At 48.4% G+C, this 22220-nt stretch overlaps 1 long non-coding RNA gene across 1 annotated transcript in view; it reads right to left on the reverse strand.

Annotated features, from left to right (window-relative positions):
* LOC106047105 (uncharacterized) overlaps positions 1 to 10510 on the reverse strand; it is a 39627-nt gene extending 29117 nt beyond the window's left edge. The window contains exon 1 of the long non-coding RNA XR_010825995.1: positions 10403 to 10510. This is a non-coding gene — a long non-coding RNA (uncharacterized lncRNA). The remainder of the gene's footprint in view (positions 1 to 10402) is intronic.
* Between the last annotated feature and the right edge of the window lie 11710 nt (positions 10511 to 22220).

Below are 22220 nucleotides of genomic sequence, written 5' to 3' on the forward strand. Positions count from 1 at the left end.
AGTCTGGACTCCCACCATGGTTTGCTGAAGTACCCCAGGTCTTCCCATTCCTATCTGCTCTTCTACCAACAACAATTTCCCCACCTGCCTCACTCAGACTGCTGGAAGATGTACCCCATGCCTAAGCCACCAAACTCTGCAGGCACCACGTAATGCCAAGAGAGGACTCAGACAGGGTTTAAGTTTAGTGCAGATGTTGCAAAAAACTCTCCTCAAAACCCTTCTGAAGCTGCAGCCCACAGTGAAACCGTAGCTGCTCCCATTTCAACTTCTATTAGTACAACACGGGGTAAAAGCCAAGTGAACCTTCCAAAGCAGCCAAACTTGGTGCAAACTTTGTTTTCCAAGAAACCTCACCAACCCTCGAAGCTTAAAGAGAGGGACGGGTCACACCGAGTACACAGTGCAAAATAAACGGGCCTTGGTGCCCTGCTTGCTTTGGAGGGGTTCATAGCTGCAAAAGAGCACTCCTTGGGCAGTCTGAAGTCAACAACCCCCCTGGGCACCCCTATTTTTATGTGTAAAATACATATAACCTGCCTAGCCTCATAAACAACCCCCTCCCCCCCCCCCCCCCCCCCAGTTGTAGGAACGGTGAGGGACAGCTGCTCCTTTGCTGAGCGTTACTGGACTCTTCTGCATGACTCGAGCACACTGCTTACACACAGAGTGAAACTCCAGGGGTATTTGGGCAGGGAATGACCCAGGGATTCAAAGCATATGTTATCAGTGTAAGCTGCTCAGGAAGGTGTGCTCGTCTCCTCTCTCCGAGCCCGACCGTCCTGGCCCTCACCTGGTTTGTCCGCCTGGTGCACGTGTGAAATGTGAGTGGGAACCATCTCACGGCCACGCGGGGTGGGCAGGGACACCACCACCAGGTGCAGAGCAGTGGAGAAACCCTTGGGCAACAGTTGCTCATCTGATACCGGGAATTATGGTGAGCAGCCCAAAGCACAATGTCCAGAGTGGGGAAAAAAAAAACAAGTGAAGATCTCCAGATCCAGCTCTCCTGCCCCGCAGGAGCTGGTAGGTCTGGGGTGAGCTGGGAACCTGAAGGTGCAGTTGGACAATTTCCCCAACAGCAACTGCACGGCTCACGGGCAGCCACCACCCAAAATGCTTCACCCTCATTTTGGCATCACCCTCCCGCTTCTCAGCACGTGCTGAAGACCAGGCGCCCCCCAAGCACTGGCAGATCTCGTCACAGCAACGAGGTGACAGCACCTTCAGCACGCCAGGGAACAGGAATACAATCTGAAGGCACCCAGAATTAGATACAGCTTTCCAAAATATCAACCTTAGCCCCAGCACAGGTTTGCTGCAATGCAAAACGAGGGTAATAAAACCTGCTTGCTGCCCAGGGGGGGATTTTGAGGCTTGATCATGCAATCTTCGTAGACTGCTTTGAAGCTAAGAAGTTTTATTATGTGTTAAACTGGAACATGATGTATCCATTGATCTGAAAGCTCTCTACACAAAGAGATTCAATTCATTTGAAAACTGTATTCATGCTTCTCAAAATTACCTACCCGTGCATAAAGCTGCAATGTGAATGTCTGGGGGCACATCTGCAGCTGGTGCAAAACAGCTCTGCTCCAACTGTCTGACAAAACTATCCTGATTTACACCAGCCAGGAATATGGCTGTTTCACAAAATGGGGCCTGTTCCCCTAAAATACTTAATAAGCTGATCACCAGGCCGACCTGTGTCACAAGGGAGAAATTATTATTTTCGTTATTTAACAGATTTGAAAGTGAGACAAAGGAAGAAGTGAATTACCTAAGGTCATGCGAAATGTTGATGTGAAACCACAGTTTTTTACTAAAGTCTCCAGGAGCATGGTCTACCTCTGCTGTTACCCTTCCCTTCGTCCCATCTTGTTGACTAATGCCCAAAGAACCCTCATGGGTCAATTTTCAGTCAGGTGAGAGCAGAATACAACCCAATGTTTACCCAAGGAATACAACCAGCACTGAGGAAACTGAAGGGGAAAATAAATTAATCACATAGAAAAGACAGCATATAACACCTTCAATATTGACAAATAATGGAAAGAAAAGGCATGCCAGCATAGAACCGCATGGAACAAGGATGTTGCAGAGCAATACCTGTCACCTCCCATCAGCCATCACCTGTGGTTTTTAAAACAGAAAATTTCACATCTCACTGCTGTTGTCCAAACTCTGTTTTTTTGCCTCATTTTTTTCTGTTTTTTTTTTTTTTCTGTTTTTTTTTTTTTTTTTCCCACATTTGCAAAGCTGGTATCCCCATCCTGCCCTGGAGGCTCGTGGGATGAGTCCATGAGATTCCCACCGTGCAGCCCAGGGGTCCCTCCCCACCCTGGGTTCGGAGGCACCCTTGCAGCCCACGACCTGGGCTGAGCAGGGCCCCGAGGTGCTACCACAGTGCGAGCCGAGAGCCCGGGGAGCCGGAGCCGTGCGCTGGCCACAGCCCAGCTCATTCCCTCACCCTTTGCCGTCTCTGCCAAGCATCGCTGCACAGCCACGCCAGAGGCCAAAGCAGCAGAGGCAGAGCTGCAGTCAGTGTGTCCCACACCTGGGACCAGCAGGGGAGGGAGACCCTGCCAAGAATTGTTTTAACCTTCTATATTTCTGGCAGTGGACTATCAGTCAAATGGCTCCAACTGTTATTTTGGTTTATGTCACACCGACACGAGCTGGTCCAGACCAAAAAGATCTGCGTGCTCGGAAAGAGCAGGGTATGTTTTCCATGATAACGGGCTTTCGGTAGCAGAGGAAAAGGATGCCTGAAATAATAATCCTTAATAAATTCAACAGCCTTGAGAAGGAAAATCATCCTGGATACAGCTAATAACATACTGTGCAGATGCAGTGTGCAGTTTTCTTCTCCGAACTACCAGTGAGGGGACTTTCATCCTCTATCCCAAGCCCTCTCCATGGAGCCAGGCGACAGAGCTTGTCCAGGTGCTAATCCCAAAAACCACAGAGCCAGGAGTAGCTGAGAGCCCCATCTCATGGCACAGCAGCTGCAGCCAGCAAGAAGCAGAAGGAGCAGAGCAAAAACCTGGTCTGCTCCAAACTCCTAGGAAGGAATTTTAGCATTCCCAGATTTTCCCACTTACCATAATTTTTACCCACTTACTTAAGCTGAATTTGCTATTTTTAGTACTAGTCATTTACTAAGAGAATCTTTCCCAGAAAATGTAGGAACTCGATGGAAAGATTTCAATTGGCACGAACCACATTGTTTCCAGTTCACCACAAAAACAAACAGCTCCTGATGAGCTGGGAGCCCAATATGAGCTCCTCAACAGGTAGGTGCAAATCACGCGATGGCAGGACTCATGACTCGCCCCATGGCAATTTCCAAGACATTCCTTATTTTCCTCTCTCCCCATTTTGTGCCCTCTATTTCTGCAACTTTTAATTAAGGTAAAAATCCAGAAAGTGTTGCAAAACATCCATTCTGACAATGGCATGGCTGATATTGACAAATGTGCTGGCCTTTTGCCTTGACATAACCTTATTTATGACTAATTCAGCTCAGGTTTTCCAAAGGTCAGTTCATGAAGCTGGAAAACGTGGAGATGATTTTTCAGGTTGTTGCATGAGTGACTGCTGGGGAGAAGTTCATCCTGTGAGGAACTCGTTGACCTGTTGGATACAGGGAGCTCTACCTGGGTGAAGGTAAGCTGGCTGTGCTGCCATGGGAGCAAGGGGCAGATGTTAATGCGCTGAAATTACTTTAAAAAAAGAGTCATGTGAAAAGCAACAAGAGTGGGTTTTTTCATCTCATTATTTGACTCCAGCTGCTGACCTTGGCTCTGGGAAAATAATTATTCTTGACTTCGAAGTGGGGAGTTTTTTTGCGCCAAAGGCAAACGTCTATAGATTTATACTATTTGGAAAAACCAAACGGCTGTGAGCCAAGTCATCCAGCTTATAAAACACAACCAACTCTCCAGGGATAATTTAAAGCTGACCCTGCAGCACTGGAATTCCAACCATACATGATACAAAACGTAACTTGCACCATTTTCTTATCTGCTGGATGCTCCCATCAGTGTGGGCTTTAGGGACAAGGAGCAGCCAGGAGGAGACTGGAAAAAAAAAAGAAAAAAAGAAGTCTTCAAAATAAGTTTGTGCTAATGAAGGCAAAAAGGCCTGGCAGGCCAGGAGGCAAACTCTGTCATCCACACAGCCAAGAGTTGCGAAGGCAGCCACAATCCATGCATTTTCCATTGTGCTCTGCCAGAACAACCCTCAGAATCCTCCTGGGATGAAACACAACCCACTCTCCCCTGCTCTGGCAACCCAGGCTTGGATCCCGCTTCTGCCTAACAAAAGCTGTGAGCTGCGATGTTCCTGGGCAATAAGGACTCATCTGCTGGTCACCGGTTTAGTCTGCGGTCCTGCAGCCATTAGGGGTGGCCACAGGGCCAAGACACCTGGCGAGACCCCTGTGGCCACAGAACCACCCAGGCCAGGGCGCAGAAGCACCTTGTCCCAACACCGACACCACTGCCACCGGTGAGCTGGGTTGGCAAGACCCAGAAAAAACCTTTGCTGGGGAATCAGCACTCGGGGAGCCCTGGTGCTGGACGAGGTTTGCTCATTTGTGTCCCTCAAAGCAGGAGCGTTTTGGGGAGCATGGCCTGATGGGCCTGGTCAGTCTGAGGCCACCAGAGCCACCGTGTGCTCTGCCCTACGGCTCGCTGTGGCAGGCCTCTGCTCCCATTCACCAGGCCGCAGTGGCTTCTCTCCAAAATGATGGGTACAAAGCTCCTCCAGAGCAAATTGATGCAACAACATGACAGTTAAAGAATACATATCCCAAGGCTTCAATAGAACAGAGCAATAATTGCTCCAACGTCAGGCTGTAAATAAGGGCATGGCAATGAGCCATCCAGGCTAAGCCATCTCAGCATTCAGCAAATCCCCTCTCCCAATCTACACTCTGCACTCCTCTGTCTGCCCGGAAAACCTGACCCATCACATTTCAGATGAGAGTTTTAGTACTTCTTAAGAGAAACTTCACAAGACCAAATCCACAAACAGGAGACCCACCTCAGCCCATCTCTGTCCCTAAATTAATTGGCATTTGCGTACCAGTGTGTGTAGTTACTCATGGGCATGCATTCACGCCTCAGGGATGACAAATAAATTAGACAAGGGATAAGTTCTAATTTCAAATTTCCAACTGGTTTTGGTCGCCAGCCTTCCATAAAGCAGAGTGGCGTGCTTTAGCACTTCACAGCTGTAGACACCAGGGAGGAGCCACAAGCAGCATCTTGCAGCACTTTGTGTTATGATTGTTACATTACCCCATACACTGCATGCGAAGTGCAAGCGGCTGAGATCACCTCTTTGCTAATCCCCCTCTTTTACCCACAAGTCCTTTGCAGATGTAAGAGCATGCTTTGGTTTCACTGATCACTCACAGTGGGAAATTTTGAGAGACTGTGCTTGTGACTCAAAAATTTTGCCAAGTAAAATATTGGCCTGCAATGATGTCCTAACAATACAAAGTAGTCGACACCATAAAATAAACAATTGCAGAGAGAATAGCAAAAGGGTATTTGGAACCACGAAGGATCTTGTGGAGGCATTACTAAGCCAGTCTGGAGTTAGCAAAAGCAGTTTTTATGACAAAAACTAGTCAGTCTTTCCAGTCCCCACATAGAAAGAGCATCTCTGCTTAAAACAGGCCACATTGCTGGCTTCTTTCTTCAAGTTTCATAACTTTTACAGTGTGTAGAAATAATAGAAAGAGTGAAAATATGATCAAGTCAGAGTACCTATAAAAGAGTGAGTGTATATACGGTCACTCACCCCTATGCTTGGATATACAGCTGCGGATAGAAATGGCAAAAGGAGAAGAGGCTGCCATAGTCTCTTACAGATCACAAGGAAATCATTGCAATTCCAAGCAGACACTTTCTTTGCAAGAATCAGCTGGGCTTTATTAGTGACAGCAGTATAACTGTCCGCCAGTACGTTGTACTGAGAACACCAGCAAACAGAGCAAAGTAAAAATAAATACATCATCATTATTTGTCAACATAGCCAGAAAGGCCCTTGCCAGTTGACATCCAACATCTCCTGTAATTTCTGCCTTCTTTCTGCCACTCCGGAGAGAGTGCTAAAGTTTTCATAGGTATGAGTTAGCCAACACTGAGAACATCTGAAAAATCTCCCTTATTGACCAAAAGGACATGAACATCCTCAGAGCATGCCCCCATCACTATGTGCTCACCCCAATCATAATTTCCATCTAATACGTTATTTGCACTTCATTTTCAGAGGCAGATCAGATTTAAGGTCCATCTAAGCAGCATCCTAACTCTCTGAAATGTCTGACAGAAGTGTGGGGACTTTACAGCAGCTAGACAGTAGCATCATCTGTTCATAATCCTTATCTCGTAATCTTGAGCTGAGTTTGTGGATAGCAGAGGGCTAAAACCCTGCAGGCAATCACCTCCTTTATGGGAATCACCATGGACTACAACAGCTTGAGTGGGATTCACCTGCCCTTATTAAGGTGTCTACAAGTGAGATGATGAAACCTAAACAGGTCACCCTGAGCTCTGCTGAAACCTCCAGTGCGAAGCAGTCACCCCCAGTAGGGGGGTTCCCCCTACCTTAGTACAAGGTGCCTCCAGGGGGGAATTTACTCTGTTTTTGCCTATTTATTCTGATTCTAAAGAGATTCTACAGTAAAACAGCTTAGCCTTGAGTGTCTTCTAGAGAGCTAGTTAGCTGACATGAATCCTACCATAGATATCATACAAAAAATTGGCACCTCTTTGGATCCTATGCCCTTACAGCCTCTATCTGCCTACAGCACAGCATCCGCGTGGGAATGGGCAGCAGCACAGCACCGCCTGAACACAGGGCTGGGGAGAGGTACTGGGGCAGCGGGACGCTGGCAGGCTACATTAACCTCCCAAATCTTCCCACGACGGCCGCCCAGCTCCGCGTTCCCATGCCTCATTTCAGCACATCTTCAACACCCTGCTCAGCACAGCACAGCCTGGACGTGGTTTTAAAGGTCTTCCATTGCCAAGCAAAGGATTTTTCTGTGACCTTTCTCACCATTTCCTTCAGCAATATAATTGTAATTGAAGATGTCATGCCCTGTGGTTTCTCTATAAAATAAAAAACAACAGCAAAACACAAATAAACAAACAAATAGACCAGATGAGTTTTTCTGTAAGCAGCAGAAATAGCATGGGGTAGTTTCCTGGGGATTTCTGCATTGTGGTTGGACTCTCTGGTGCACAATAAAGGATGTGTTGTGATTGAAACTCCTTCTGTGGTTGGAGCATTTACAGCATCCCCCTGTGTGGATTTTCTGCTGTATTCTAGGGGTTGAGCTTAGATGTCAGCCTTCTCCTCACTGCAGCTAGTAATAAAAAATTATTTTCTCTTTTGAGATGCTTGTTACCACAAAAATTTTATAGATTTAACATCTTTGAGACCACTACGAAGACGTCAGATTTAGCTGAACTTGGCCTGGGGGTTCAACAATCAGAATGCAGGAGTAAATATGAAGGATAAACAAACACAGGCGCACACACAAACGCCCACATGAGCACACCATTCTTTTCTCCTTAGGGAGCTAGGATTAAAATAAAATTTAAGTACTATTTAGGACTTGAAATTTTGCCATGAACAAACTATATCGTTTCCTATTTTTAGCTAAGTTTTGTGAAATAGCAAGCCTCGTGTTATCACACTCTTTGCCAATCTCCACTCCTGAAGAGGCTGGGATGCAGGTGACTGGTACCAGCCACGTGCAAGACATGGGTGGAATTCTCCCAGAGTCACAACCTGTTTCTAGGAAATGACCATCAGAGCGAAAGGAAAAGAAACCCCAGAATCTGGCACTGCAGGGAAAGCAGATGAGCCTGCTCACCTTGCCTTGCTGGTCACCAGCAGCTCCAGGCCCACTTCTACAAACACCTTTCCAATGACAGACTCTACAGCTGGAATTTAAGAGGGCTGGATCCATGAGGGGGGCCAGGTTTCTAAAAGACTTCACCCAAAACCTTGGTCCTGGTGTAAAGCCACAGGGATTTGTTTCTTCCTTTGTAGCATACTTACTATTAAAACGTTGAGACAGATTTCTCTGTGCTTCTCTCTAGAGGTGGAGGAGCCACAACTCTGAATCCCAGCCTGTTCTCTCTACAACAAAAGCAGCCTGTCATCTTCTCTCTTCACCAAAATGCATTTTGGCAGCCCTTGGGTATCTCTTTCATATTTGAAAAGCAGCCCAGCTTGTTTCATAGATTGATAATGCATTAGCTTTCCTTGCCTTGTTTGCCTGATAGCGTGCTTCGCAGACAAATAGGTTGAGGTTTCAAAAAAATAGAAAATACTTCTATAAATCTCTCATCATGACCCTGTCATCAGCCGTTTTCCAGAAAGAACATCACATCAAACTACCTCCATTTCAGGCTTTGAATGTTAAGACAGTCCCATTTACCAGAGAGAGATGTGAAGGGATGTCAAGCACAGTACACAAGTATTAGAGAAAGTCCTATTTGTAACACTTCTAGCTCAATCGCAGTTTTCAGAAGACACCCCAGCTGTCAGCTCCTGGAGTGATATAAGGAAACAAGAGAAAGCTTTGAACAACTGCCATCTCTGCCTATTGTTCCACAGCCCTGTTGAGCCAGGACAAGATCCCAGATGCCTTCAACCTCACCACGCAGACACGAGCCAGCACTCAAACCATTGGCGTAGACCAGTCCTCTCACTGCAAACATGCTCCAGCTATTGAAAAATGTCTCCTTTATTGGTAAAACAGTGGAAAACCTCCATAGGACCAATGGCCAGCACACACAACACCAGGAGGGTCACCTCCCCAGCCTCCTAGCTGGTCCTTTCCAAGCCGCTATGGTGCTACGTGGTGTGTCCATATCTGCCCTCTGCCTGCTTGATGCTGGAGGCTGATGGTGAAGCTTCCTTCCCCTGCATTGCCAAGGCTGGGTCTTCCATGCACATGAAAAAATTATTTCAAGAGTTCATTTTCAAGTCACAGTGACAGCGTGCGAGCGGCAGGTGCTACATGGTTTGCTTTTGCTGGCTCAGGAATAATTGTTGTTTGCGTGTTGCAAGATGCTTGAAGTAAGCAAGAGTGTGACACATGAATCACGGCGCATGAAAGAAATAACTGAGGCTTAAGAGGGCCATGGTGAAAACAATTACAATCTTTCCCTTTCTGAGCTGAGCAGATGTTTAAAATTATGTCAGCGACCTCCAAACCGTAAACATTTCTCAGGAAAATGTAGATGTGGTTTGCAAAAAAGGAGATGCGTCCAATGTAAAGCAGAGGTCCTTGCTAAGCAAGCCCCCTTTGAGCAGTGGGAATGTCAAACATGCTTGACCTCCAAATCAGCAAATAAGCACATTATAAACAATGTTATTAATGTTTCTGCTTTCACTACAGCGAGGAGTCTCCCTGTTTGTTTAACATACAGCAAGCTGGTTAGAGTGTACATAGTTTCATGGCCAAGCCATATTAAAGCAGTATGGGGAATTTGCTAATATTGTTTCTAGCTGTGAGACTGCATGTGGTAGGTGGCAAACTCCTCTTCCTTGGGAGAGAAGATGCTGATGATCCCAGCACCAGCAGAATCACCAGCAGCAATTAACATTTAGATACGGATGCTGGGCCCTGAAGGCAGTGCACAAAATCGGCACCCAGCAGCTAAGATGGACGTGAGAGGTCATCGGCTCCTCTGTGCAAGCAAAGAGACAACGAAGCTGAGCAGAGGCAGCCGGTCTGCATCCCAACCACGTCGTCAAGCACTTTGCAGTTTTGTCTGTTGCCCACTGCCCAGATTCCCATTACGCCACCCAAACCCAGATAACTGCATGGCGCAGCAGCAGATGGAGCTGGGACACTGCAGGGTCCTGATGCAGAGGCACGCAGTGTGACACTGGTCACTATCACGTAGCATGGCCCGGACCTTCCTTCACATCAGCCCGCATCGAGCTGTGCAGAGATTTGTGGCCACATCTCCTAGAGAGGTCTGACCACAGCAGGATCATGACGGGTTTCAGGCCACCGAGGGATTCCCTCACAGAAGTCACGCTGATTTCAGCCAGGCCAGACCCAGTCCACGTGCTGCATTCCTGTATCGGAGCGCGGAGGTGGCCCTGGTGGAAGCCCAGAAGGGCCGAGCCAGTTATGCTGCGGCTCAAGTCTAAGTATTTCAAAGCTGACCCTCAAACCACTAAACCTTCCCAAGTGACCGTGCTGCAATGACCAGAGCTCTTGACATCAGGAGTAAGGAATGCAGCCTCACGTTGAAAATGCATTAGATCAAGGGTTAACAAAAACCCAGAGACAAAAAAAAAAAAAAAAAAAAGCGGAATAAATGGAAATAGAGACGCACAGCAGCCTTCCTACCTGCACAAACAAGGAAACGGCATCCCCAAGCACAGAGGTGAAGAGCAGAGACCCACCCCAGGAGCAAGGCAGCAGCAAAGGTCACAAAGGGAAACGAGTATCCCTACGCTGTCACAATGGGCAAACCCAAACCGGGGGGTCTGGGAGGTCCCTGGGTGCCGAGCTGCCCACAGGGCAGACAGGTGGCCATCTCCCTGCTGCTCGGCTCTTTGCCATGCCAAGGACAAGAAATTCCTTTCCCGTTTCACAGGCACGTTGAGGAGATGCCACCCGCACCGATGAGGCTCTGGGGGCTTCGGGAAGGAGACCACACCGACAGCCCAGCTCCGGCAGCGGTGCCCAAGTCCACAGGCACATTCACTTCAGCAGCTGGCTGATTATTTTTACCACTTAAGGACTCGTCCACATCTAAGGAGATCCCTTCGGATCGGCCTGATTTTCTGCACTGTTAAACCCCATCCCTCCACCCTCAGGACATCAGTTCCTCTCTCCCTTATTTTACGAGGGCAGAGAAAACCCGCAGCAGACTAAACACCCCCCTCCTCTCGGAGACTGTGCGGAGCAACAGTTTGCCATCGAGAGCAAAACAAGCTGATAGCCCAGCAGCATCCGAGGAAATGAAAAGCAGATGAAGATACAGCCCCGGCGAGCTCCAAAAACATTCAGAGAGGCACGGGGGAGGTAAGGGGGCATCGGTGCTGTGAAAGGGTATGGCTCCGAGACCCCCAGAGGCAAAGCCCATGCCTGTGATTTATATTGGATGGGGACTGGGCTGAATCCCAGCTTCTTAGCCCCGTGCCATTAGCAAGCAGCGTTCGCTCACAGAAAGCTCCCCCGGCCCCGGCACGGAGGAAGTCGCAAACTGAGGAATGCGCACCGGGGAGAGCAAATAAACAGAGGTGTGCAAATCTGCTAAAAATAACCCAGGAATTGTGGCTCCCGGAGGGGGAACACAGACACTCAGTTGTTCACCACTGTCTGCTACAATGGAGGCCTTGTCTGAACAGGTGGGTGGCTTTTCTGGCAAATCCTAGCTTTTTTTTTAAAAAAAAAAAAAAAAACCTCACAGAAAAATCCCTCCTCAATCATTCCTGTGGCCCCCTCTGTTTTCATCTAGATTCTTGCCAGAGGTTGTCAAAACAAGAAAGATAAATAAAGCTCCAGCATGATTTTTGCTGTTCCTCCCTTTCCAGGGCATCGGTGCCCTGCTGGGGGCAGCCAGAAGTGCCCGCAGGCAGGTGACGAGGGGCACAGCGGTGCCAAAACCATCCAGCAACCTGCACGACCGACTGCCCCGCAAGGAGCCCTAGGGAAAGGCCTCAAAGAAGCCAGCAGAAGCTGGAAATGGGGTTGGATTACAGATCCCTGCATGCTTGAGGTCTCGAAATGGAGCAAGGCACAACAGAGCTGGGCGCATTGGAGAGCTGAGCAAAGGCACAGGGAAGGCTGAGCAAAGGCACGGGGAAGACTGTGTAAGACCAGTGGGACGTGTCTCCTGCCAAACCCAGGGGTTTCAAACCAAGCTTCCTGGTAAGAAACCTGAGCACTCTGCTGTTTTTTTCCAATTCTGGCCTCCATGCTAAGCACGGGTAAATCTCCCAAAGTCAGGAGCAGTCTGTGCACATTAAGAAATCGCCTTGTGTTAAAACACGCTGGTGATGCCTTCTGTTTCTTTGACTTCTCCCTTAATTTAAATTGTTCCAAACCCAGATAACCCCAAGTCTCTCAAAACAGAATCTCAAAGCAAATGTCTCTCTCGCCTTTTTTTCTTTTTGGCCGTCGTTCTCGGAAGTCTCCTTTCATCTTGCTGAAGCCTGAAATTTGCTGAAAGGCCCCATAAAGGGTAACTCTCCAGCGCTGAGCGTGTTCCCAGTGACAGAGAGCACACACTGTAACAGGAGCATGCTTTTTTCCAGCTTTAGCTTCCCACTGTGCAAATGGAAGCTCAGACTCAGCCTGGCTGCCCTCTGCTCAGCACAGAAAGACCAGCGATGGGCACAACAACCACCACCGTTACACCTTTGCTCTGCTGGAAACGGAGGTACGGCCACCTCCTGCACTTTTACACCCATTCCTGGAGCAGTGACAGAGGGCAGGAGCCCAGCCCCTGGGAGGTTGATGGGGCACATAGGAAAGGACGGTACAGCCAGACCAGGATGCGTGGTACAGCACAAAGCACAGCACCGGAGGCAGGGGGACGTGTGACAGCAGAGCCATCGGTCACCCTGGAAAGGCAGCCTTTGCCTCCCACCCTGGTGGGTGCCACACACTGTTCTGTGCAACATTTTGTGCTCTTACATCTTTGGCCCAGAGGCACCGGTCATTGCAGACCATGTGAGCTGCCCCAGCATGCTGACAAGCACCTGGAGATTCCTCCACTTAGTCCTGAAGGCCCAAAACCGCACCTAAGCCCACTACAAGACACAGCGGCCCATGGTGCACAACAGGATGCCCTGGGTAGAGAGCAGCACCCCACCCTGAGCTCATTCACCCAGCCGTGTGGGGACACCGCAGCGCAGCCCTCCCGGTCCTGGCCTCTGGCAGAGCCAAACGCGGCCGTATCAGTCCAGCTGCTTTCTGACTTGCTTCGTGCAGCCTCAGCTCCAGCGCCTGATAACACGGCCATGAGATAATCGGCACTCACAGCCTTCTCTGGGTCACTGGGGACGCTGCAGAGCCTCATCAAAGGGCCCCAGGGTGGGCTTCGGGTCTGGCTGCTCCCCCAGGGTACCTGCAGCAGGAGGACGGGGCTGGCCCCTGCCAGGCTGATGCTAGCTGTAAAAATAAGCCCCACACTGCGCAGATGTAGCGAAGTCTTTGAAGGGAATAACTAACTTCACTCGTAGAGGCACATATTTGACTGTATTACCTCATCTCCACTGCAAAAAATCTAGCTCACAGCTGGTTCTTCTGATTTCTTCCCCTTGCAAAACTGCATCCAGCTCTCCCTGAAGCTGATTTCATAGCCTGTTCAACTGGCCGTGTCCTTGGACATTTGCTCTATTTTAGGTGAAGAAAATGAGCCTGAAAGTTTTTATGCACCACTCAACCCCATTTTTTTCCCTTGCTCAAGACACCTGGTAATAGCACTGCGATTTCATAAACGCTGTAGCGTAATGCTTCTTTGTAGCAGTCAGAGCAGTATTTTCTGCTCACTTAGCCTGGTTTTCTACTCCGATTAAGCTCCAATGACTCCAGCAGTTACTTTTTTTTGCAATGCTGTGTGCAAGTCAGCTCAAAACCTGGCCTGATACAGCAAGTTATATCATTTCCAGGCACTTGGCCCCCACATTTTGCAAAGTTCTGGATAGGAATGGTATTCAGCACAGGCTTTCTGAAGAACAAAAATGGCAAAGAGGAGGGATGGAATAAACACGTTTTTCGTCTCAGCAGCTGATGGCTGGGTTTTCAAGTTTTCCACCAGAACAGGAAATAACATCAGGAAAGTTCAAGGTAATGAGGATACAAGTTGAGCGTTCCCTACCTTTTGTCAGAAAATGGTCCAAGTTTGCTGCTTTTATGCATGCCAAGGAGTGCCCTAGCAGAAAAATACCTCTCCTGCTGGATGCCCAGCAAGGTGCTGCAGGAAAAAACACCCCTAAGGGTGTTTCAAGCACTGATGTGAAGTGGTCCCTCGGATGAGCAGGGATTGCTCTTGCACCACAGCACCCACCAAGAACAAACTGTTGTGGTCTCTGTGCTACACAGCCACGGCTCCGTGTGCCTGGCAGGCGGGGGCTGCCGATGGAAACCCCAAAATACCCTGGGTATTGGCAGAAGAAACTTGGGGCTGGTCATGTGAATTATGCCTCCTTAACTGCAATACAAAAAATAGAGACAGTATCAACGTGGAATTCAAATCTTCTGCCAGACACAGGGTTAGGGCTCCCAGGACTTCTTGTATTCTGCAATAAAGCCATCTGTGGCCTCAGCTACGCTGTAAATTATACACCAAACCAGACCCTCTCCTGCAGAGAGGTCACAGAGGGGCAATTCTGTACCTGCACTGGGAAAAAGGTGAACCCCATGCCATAGTATCAAGACATTTGTAAATAAGTCATTAACTTAGCTTAAAAAACTATATTTTTTCATCTCAAGTAACAGAGGTGGAGTTCTTTTAATTTGCCTTTTGTTATTCAGTCTGCAGGGTGAGAAAGACTCACAGTTTCCAGGTTTTCTCTTACACTCCAAAAGGTGAAACAAGTTTCCCCACCTAATTTTTTTAAAAAACAGAACTCGGATTCCCCTTGAATCTAACGGGGGAAGAGTGGGTGTTGTGGAAATCATTCAAGTTGCCAGGACTGTGATAAGGACAAGGAAGCAGACGCAGCTACCCTGGCATCGTGGTCAGGAGAAGAAAAGCAGACCAGTGCCTAATAACACATGCAGCAAGCACAGCCCAAAGTAATTCAGGTCAAAAGTGCTATGTTTTCCTCTTTCATTTAAAAAGCAAGACAGGAAATGTATAAAAGCTGACAGGATCATTAGGGATTTTATAAATGCTGCTTCCTGTGGTACAGAAAAAGGAAAGGAGAGAGGCACGGAGCCAAATTATGTGCTAGGGCTGAAGCATGCGACTTCAATGCAAAGCAACACGTTGCAAAACCAACAAGCCCACACCCAGAAGAATAAGGTGATGCAGGATCTGTCCTGCAGAGATTTTGGGGGCAAAGCTTGTGTAAGCCATCCCAGAGGGCCGGCAGGGCAGGGAAGGCTCCCAGCACCTGTGTGTTTGATGTGTCAGCAACCCCGGCCCCAACCTGGAGCCGAGCAAGGCCCCGGGGCGGGAGGGGAGACTGGTTTTATTTTCTCCAAGACTTTCTCTATGGAAACATAACCTCCTACCAACACCAGACTCTTTCACCGAGCCGACAAAAGTTAAATAATGCGTTTGGCAATTCTCTTTGGTGTCCACTACGCTGCTCCGAGTCACGCGCTGGGAATTTAGGGGGAGAAAGGGCTAGCGCAGGGGCAGGCTCATGTTTGTCTTGGAGAGAGCTGCATGCAAGCCCAGCTCGAAGCATCCTCGGCACAGCCTGCTGCTCCTCCTGCTTCCACCCTCGGCAGCAGGCAGCAAGCCCTGCACAATGATCCCTGCTTTGAAAGCCTTCTGCCTTCCCTACCCATACTGCGGCATGCATACAGATTTGTTTAAAAAGAAAGAAAGAATGACCCAGTGAGCTGGACAAAACACTTGCCACGGGACGGCGGAGCTTCACCAGCATGCTGTGGGGCTGGAGGGGTTCCTGTGGGGCAGGGGTGGCCATCACCAGCCCCAGCCCGGCACAGGAGTGCCGTATTTATCAGGCAGGCATTCCCTATTCATTGATGTTCAATGTCATCAAGGCAAGGAACTGCTGGGCATGCCAGCTGCAAAACTTCAGCTCCAGAGGGACTTCAGCGCTGGATGCTGAGTACCAGCACACAAGTGGTGTCTCCAGGGGCTTTAGGAGTTTTGGACTGGAGCACCTCAGTCCTACCCCAAACCCTTTGTAGGTGCAGCCAAGGGTAATTACAGGAGGGAGAGTGGGCGAGACGTGTGTAAATCAGGCTGAACCGCGGCCGATGGCCTGGGCGAGCTGTAGGGATGCTCAGCACCTCGTAGGGGCCCTCTGGACCCAGGTGTATTTGGCTGCCTGCTCGAGCAGATGGAGATGAGATTATGCCAGAGGAGCTGCTGGCTGCGACTCTGACACAGCTTTGAAACAAATGCAGATAAATCCACCGTGCGCAGCAGAGCCGGAGCTCTCGGTGGAGTGTTTAGATTGTTCGGCAGCCAAAGCAAATACATTTGCTCTGCAGGTTATAGAAGGCTGTTAAACCAGCCGTGCAACCAACCCCTCCGAGCCAAAAGTGATCTTCTTTCTCTATACTGGAGCCTAACACTTTCAGTGACCCTGTTAAAGTTCACTGATTCCCCTGAATCTCCCCAGAGGATGCACGTTATAAATAAAAGGGTGAATACTTAGAGCAGCAGCACTCTCCAAATTCAGTCCAAAATTGTCCTTTTGTTTTGTTTGTTTTAAATAATTGGCTGTTTTCTACTTGTGATTGAGCTCAGCCTTGCCCAAAACAGAGGCGAGAACAGCAAGGATTCTCCGATAAGTCTCTGGCACTCAAAAAAACTGAACACATCCCCACAGCAGAAGGCAAGGGCTAGAACAAGGAGTAGAAGCAGTCTCTAGGTTTTTTATGTGGGTATTGCCCTGCACTTGCTCCCCAAGTAGCACCCCTGGGGTCTCACCTCCCAAGGGCTGGTGACACTAACAGGGCCAGCACTGGCTCACTTGAAAGGTGGTGGCAGAAAGCCAGGGTGGGTTTTTTGGGGAAGAAACCCCTCGGGTGTTCCTTGCTCATCTCTCTGCACAAGTAATGGGTCAGCTGCAGGTGCCAGGAGCCGTGGCCCGTTGCCGCCCATCAACTGGATGCCACTGATGCTCTGCAGAGGTGGCAGAACACGTCCTTGAGGTGGCAGCCAAGCAAAAACATTTCCTAGGCACCAGGTGGCTTGATAATAAGGGAGACTTGGCAAAATAGTAATTACAGAGTCCCTACCTCATGAGGTCTTTAAATCTCCAGCTCACTTTGTCACTAATGAGTCATGCTTAACCTGCAGCACCAATCTCTGCCCTGATTAATCTCCGCCAGCACTAAATTATTACTTTGGCTGCACTGAGCCCCAGTCCAGAGCAGCGTGCTCTGCAAACACATCCAGCTCGCAGGAAAACAGCCCTTGCTCCTTCTCTGAAGCAGCTTGCACAGAAGACACGTAGCAGCTCCAGCCGAGCCCCATCCAGGCTCCAAAACGGGTGCTGTGGGAGCGTTGTTTGTGTGGACAAACAGCTCCAAAGCCACGTGCTGTTGCAACACCCGCCTATCTCATCGCCATCTTCACTTCTGTCAGCAAACAAGTCCTAAACACCACTCAGCAGCCACACAGCGTCCTGCTTGCTGCCACAACATCTTACACAGCTCCTTACGCAACAACCAGACGATCTGGATTACTCACTGGCACACGATTTTCTCAAGATCTGTTTCTTATCGGAAATCAAAAAGGGATTTTTGTATTTGTCACGACAGCAGCCTCTAATGTTGCACCAGGTAGGCTTACGTTTATGAGGGTTAGAAAGTCTTTGGCCTTCAAACCATAAGTCACCCTTCAAGGGATGAGGAAAATCTTTCTCCTAAATAGAGGTTACTCTGCACTTGCTGATAAGAGATTTATTTTTCTTCCTGAGAAATGTCCAGCCAGTCACTGGGCACCGGGTGCCCAGTGGCCATGGGATCATGCACGGCCTAGCTTAGAGGCCTGGGGGAGCCAACCATTAAAACCAACCAAACAACAAAACAAACACACTTTCATTTGTTCCCCTTCACTGGCAGCATAAACCCACTGCGACTGCTCCACGCCAGCACGCTGTGCACCCAAATCACTTCTGTGGTTGTTTATTCACTGAGGTTATAGTCATGCCTCAAGGCCTTGGCTTTGATGTCTGAAGCTTTGTGGGCAAAAGTCTTTCTGGAAGAAAATAACGACTTCCAGCCTTCCCTGTCCGGCCCTGCGACTCACCTAGGGTCACCCAGGCGGTGGCAGTGCCCCAGGGGGGCAGTGCCGGGAGACCCCCACCCATCCCTCTCCCACCGCAGCACCCCAGGCACTGAGGGGCACTCCATCGGGGTGAAGCCTGGGGGAAGCTCAGCAGCTAAACCCTGCTGGGATCTTGGCCCAAATCCGTTCGGTGGAGACAGGAAACAAAAGCAAAGCCGGTTCGGCCACAGGTAAGGCACCTGCTCCACACCTAGAAGACAGCATGTAAATGGAAAATCCAAAAAATCTCAAACTCCGCAGTCAACCAGAGAAAAGAACACAGGAATATTTGTGCAACAAATGGCAGAGCTATGTATGGTTACTGCATGTATTTTCACACAGCAGGAATAGGAAGGATTAGCAGATATTTTAGCCTGAATTTCTTCACTTGTTACAAGAATCAAGTAGCAGCAACGTGCACCAAAAGCACTACAGGTTAACGAATCCTCAGCTTAACTCGGCAGCAGGTCAGGAGAACATACATGGGCTTCTAGAGGAAGGGCACATGCTGAAACAGGAGATGCCTTTGCAAGTTCAAGGCAACCCCCAAAGGACAGAGCAGAGCCCACGTCTCTCTCAACTTAACAAGGTCCATGGACACGGTGCAGAAATTTATAGGAGAGCAACTTTGACACACGCTGCAGGGCAAGGAGGGAGATTTCACACCAATTAGGAAACGCTGTGAAGAGCAGCCTAGGCAGACGGAGTAGAGTTTCAAAAAGCCACGTTCTGCCAAGTCGCTGATTGTATCTAATTGGAATATTTCAGGCAAATGAAAGCAGAAACGCTAGCGGGAATTTCAATATGTACAGAGAAAAGGGAGAATATCTTATATTCTGTATGAAGGGGTAACAAGGGAAAGACGTCCAAAAGCAGTTTTCCATGTGGAGAGCCAGACAAAATGATATATTAAACTCAGTTTCTGGCTGTGGGAGCCAGACTTTAAGGGTCTCAATATAAATCCGGAGAATCCTTCACCTTTCCAAAGCCCCCACTTCAGGCTCCATTTAATGTTGTGTAGAATTTAGCAATGGAGCTGTATCCCCAGTTACAGCACAAAGACATCACAGGATTTACCATGGAAACCTGCCAGTTTTGTTGTCAGAAGTCAAACCCAGGGAAGGCACAAGCTGTACTCAGGTTTAGGCTCGCAAAGTTTCGTACCAACATTTTCCCAGCTCCTGTTTATTTGGGTGGGATGGAAAAAAAATAAAAATAAAAAAGCTTGGTCAACAGCTTACAGTTGTGGCTGGTTTCTGCTTTAAACCAAATGGCCCGCACCAAACTGATTCCAGATTTGCTCCAAGGATTTGCAGCCTTTAAGGCATCAGCCAGGGAATCTGTACAAAATTCAAACTTGAACCCTAGCCTGGCAGTGGAAACACAGCTCGCAGCTTTTAAGAGTGTGCCGTTAGCTTCTTTGGCCTTGCTCCATCCCCAGCCCAGCACGTGCTCCAGCACGGACATGGCCCAGCTGCTGCGTGCGACTTGAAAGCTACCGTAAAACCAAGCACTGCGGGTTTCTTTCTGGTGGCTTCTCCTTATCATGTCCCACGTGAAAGCGTTGAACATGTTCAAGTGTTCGAAGTTGGGTTGGACAGGGCTTTGAGCGACCTGATTGAGTGGAAGGTGTCACTGTTCCTGGTAGGTTGTTGGAAGGGGTGATATTAAGGGTCCCTTCTAACCCAAACTATTGTGACCCTACAAAAACAAGTAGGGAAACAACTTGAGGACAAGGATGAAAGGAGAGGCCAGCTAGGTCCCAATGACTGTTGCTCTCTCTGCTGGACTCTGTCAAGGCAAATAAACCCCCAGGAGCAAACACAGCCTCTGCAAACACACAGTGTTCACAAGCACAAAGGACCTAGATGAAGCAAGAATTCAGGAATGAAGAGCATGCATTTTTCTGAAGCATCTTGGTGATGTAGGGAATGAAAATAAACAGCTTGTTACCCTACTCAAGAGCTTTGCTGAGTCTCTCCAAAGGCAATCCTAGATCCAGCTCAGTTTTATGATATATTGCTTTTTAGAAGTCAACTACATTCCTGAAATAAGACCCTCGAACCCTCCAAAGATATACCAGCACTAATTACTCTAAGATCAAGATATTAATACATAGCAGAAGCGTGTGAATTCAAGGGGCAGGATGAGTTGCCTTCAAGTAAACAAAAATATAGTGTTCTATTTTGAGACACAAGTGTGAGTGGATTGCTGTGCTGGAGGGGACCGTCAGTCCCTTGGATACAGCCCAGTTCAACACAAGAAGTCACAGCAAAGATGTCCAATAGTTTATATTCAAGGCATACAGAACTAGGAGACAGATGGAAAATTTGCTTTTCCATGATCTAAAATCCCCAGGGTGGAATCTCCATATTCCCTGCAGGAACCTGGAGAAGCAGAGCGAGCTCCTGTGATTTCCTACTGACACCACCAGCACAGGGTTAGGATTTTAGTTGAAGTGCCTTGAATCGGCACTGAAGCAATCTTTAACTTTGAAGACAAAGAAAGCCAGAGGAGTTCAGCTTCTCACAGGATTTGTCCCAGTAGGATCAAGTTTTCTCAATATTTGCCTGCCCAGTAGCTGAAATTATGATTCTGTTCTCTGGTGTAAAGTCATAAAACAAAGGGTGACAGGCAGCAGGTCATATTCAGAGCTTCTACAAGAAAAAATATTCAATATCTGTCTAAATACCAAACTTACACAGATATTTGCTGTATTTCTCATTAGATTTATTCAACACTTGCACAGCTAGGGAGTCCTAATTCTTGTTATAAGCAAGCCCAGGGCTTTGTGTACAAATGGGTAGTTCCTGGAGGAATTCACTCCAGTTTGTAAAGTTCGTTGTGGGTCTTGGGACCCCATAAAGGGAGAGCAGACTCCCTTCTGCCAGAGTGCTTAATAACCAGCCCAGAGCACAGGGTTGCTGCTGACAGACATTGTTTCTATAACCCACAGACAGAGAGGGCAGAGGGGACGAGGGAGATCAATAGACCTGGGGTGTGTGCACAAGACAGCCTGTCTCTGATCAGGTTTCCTCCAGGGGTTGGATCTTGCTTTTTTTTTTCCTTACAAGAAAAAATCTCCCAGCCTTAAAGAGTAAGCTTGCACATAGGTGTCCAGCAATAACAGAAAGAAAAAATAAAATAAAAAAAAAAAGAAGAAAGAAGATAAAATATTCTTCTCCCATTTACACTGGTGCGAAACCAAGTGATCAGTTTACAGTGCTGTGACGGGGAGTACAGATTATCTTATCATTTTACATGTTTTCGCCCAGATTAATGAAGCTTTCATGCTCAGAGCGTTTTGGTCAACACTTAATGTTCACATCCCATGTTTAAGTGCTTGTAAAAGCATTTGTAAAACGATGAGTAGAATTGTTATTTTTACAGCCAGGATTCCTAAGAAAGTGAGTCACTCGCAGCAGCGCTGCCTGTTTGTTTGTCCCTTCCTCCCCACCGCCCCCTCCCATGGAGCTGTTGAACCTCCTGGCCCATTTCAGCCACATTTGATGAAGGAGCAGACCTTGGAAGGCTGTTGGGACACTACCAGCTGTGTAGTTTCTAGAGCCTCGCCAACATCCTGAACTGCAGCAAGGACTCAGCCCCTGCCAGACCTCAGAGAGCTCAAGCAGGCGGCTCCTGGCTGCACTGCTCCAGCTCTGACCTGCTTCTTAACGCATTTCCATGCCTACACACGCAGATTGTGCAAAACAAGGTTGTCAAAGTAACCTGGGAACCACCAGATCAGGTCTCTGGCATGGTTTGTCCAAGGTTTTCTCCGCAGACTGTTGCAAGAACATCCTAAAATATGCTTTTTGGTGCAGCGCCTTCGACTAATTTCATTTTATATCCCTTACCACTTTCATCCTATTCCCAAGAACAAGCTTTTAGAACTGCTGTTCAACCTTTTCCTGAACCTCACCATGAACTGTTGGGCCCCAGGGCATTTTGCAGGTCATGGAGCTCTGCTGGCCTCATGGGTGGGCTGGGTCCCCATCATCTTCCTCCACGAGGCTGCCAACATCTCCCTGCAGCCACACAGCTCAGCCATCGCAGCACAGCTTAGCAGAAAGAGGGTGTCAGGGTCTGTGCACTGTAAAGTGCTTTTCCTCACCAGCAAAATGCCATCATTCATGCAAGGCTTAAACACTGGACATACAGATGCCAGGCACAGGCTCTCAGACACGACATTTAGCATCCCAAAGCCATTCATCACTCAGCACCCTTATC

Source organism: Anser cygnoides, chromosome 19, assembly GCF_040182565.1.
Source record: "Anser cygnoides isolate HZ-2024a breed goose chromosome 19, Taihu_goose_T2T_genome, whole genome shotgun sequence".
Classification (NCBI taxonomy): Eukaryota; Metazoa; Chordata; class Aves; order Anseriformes; family Anatidae; genus Anser; species Anser cygnoides.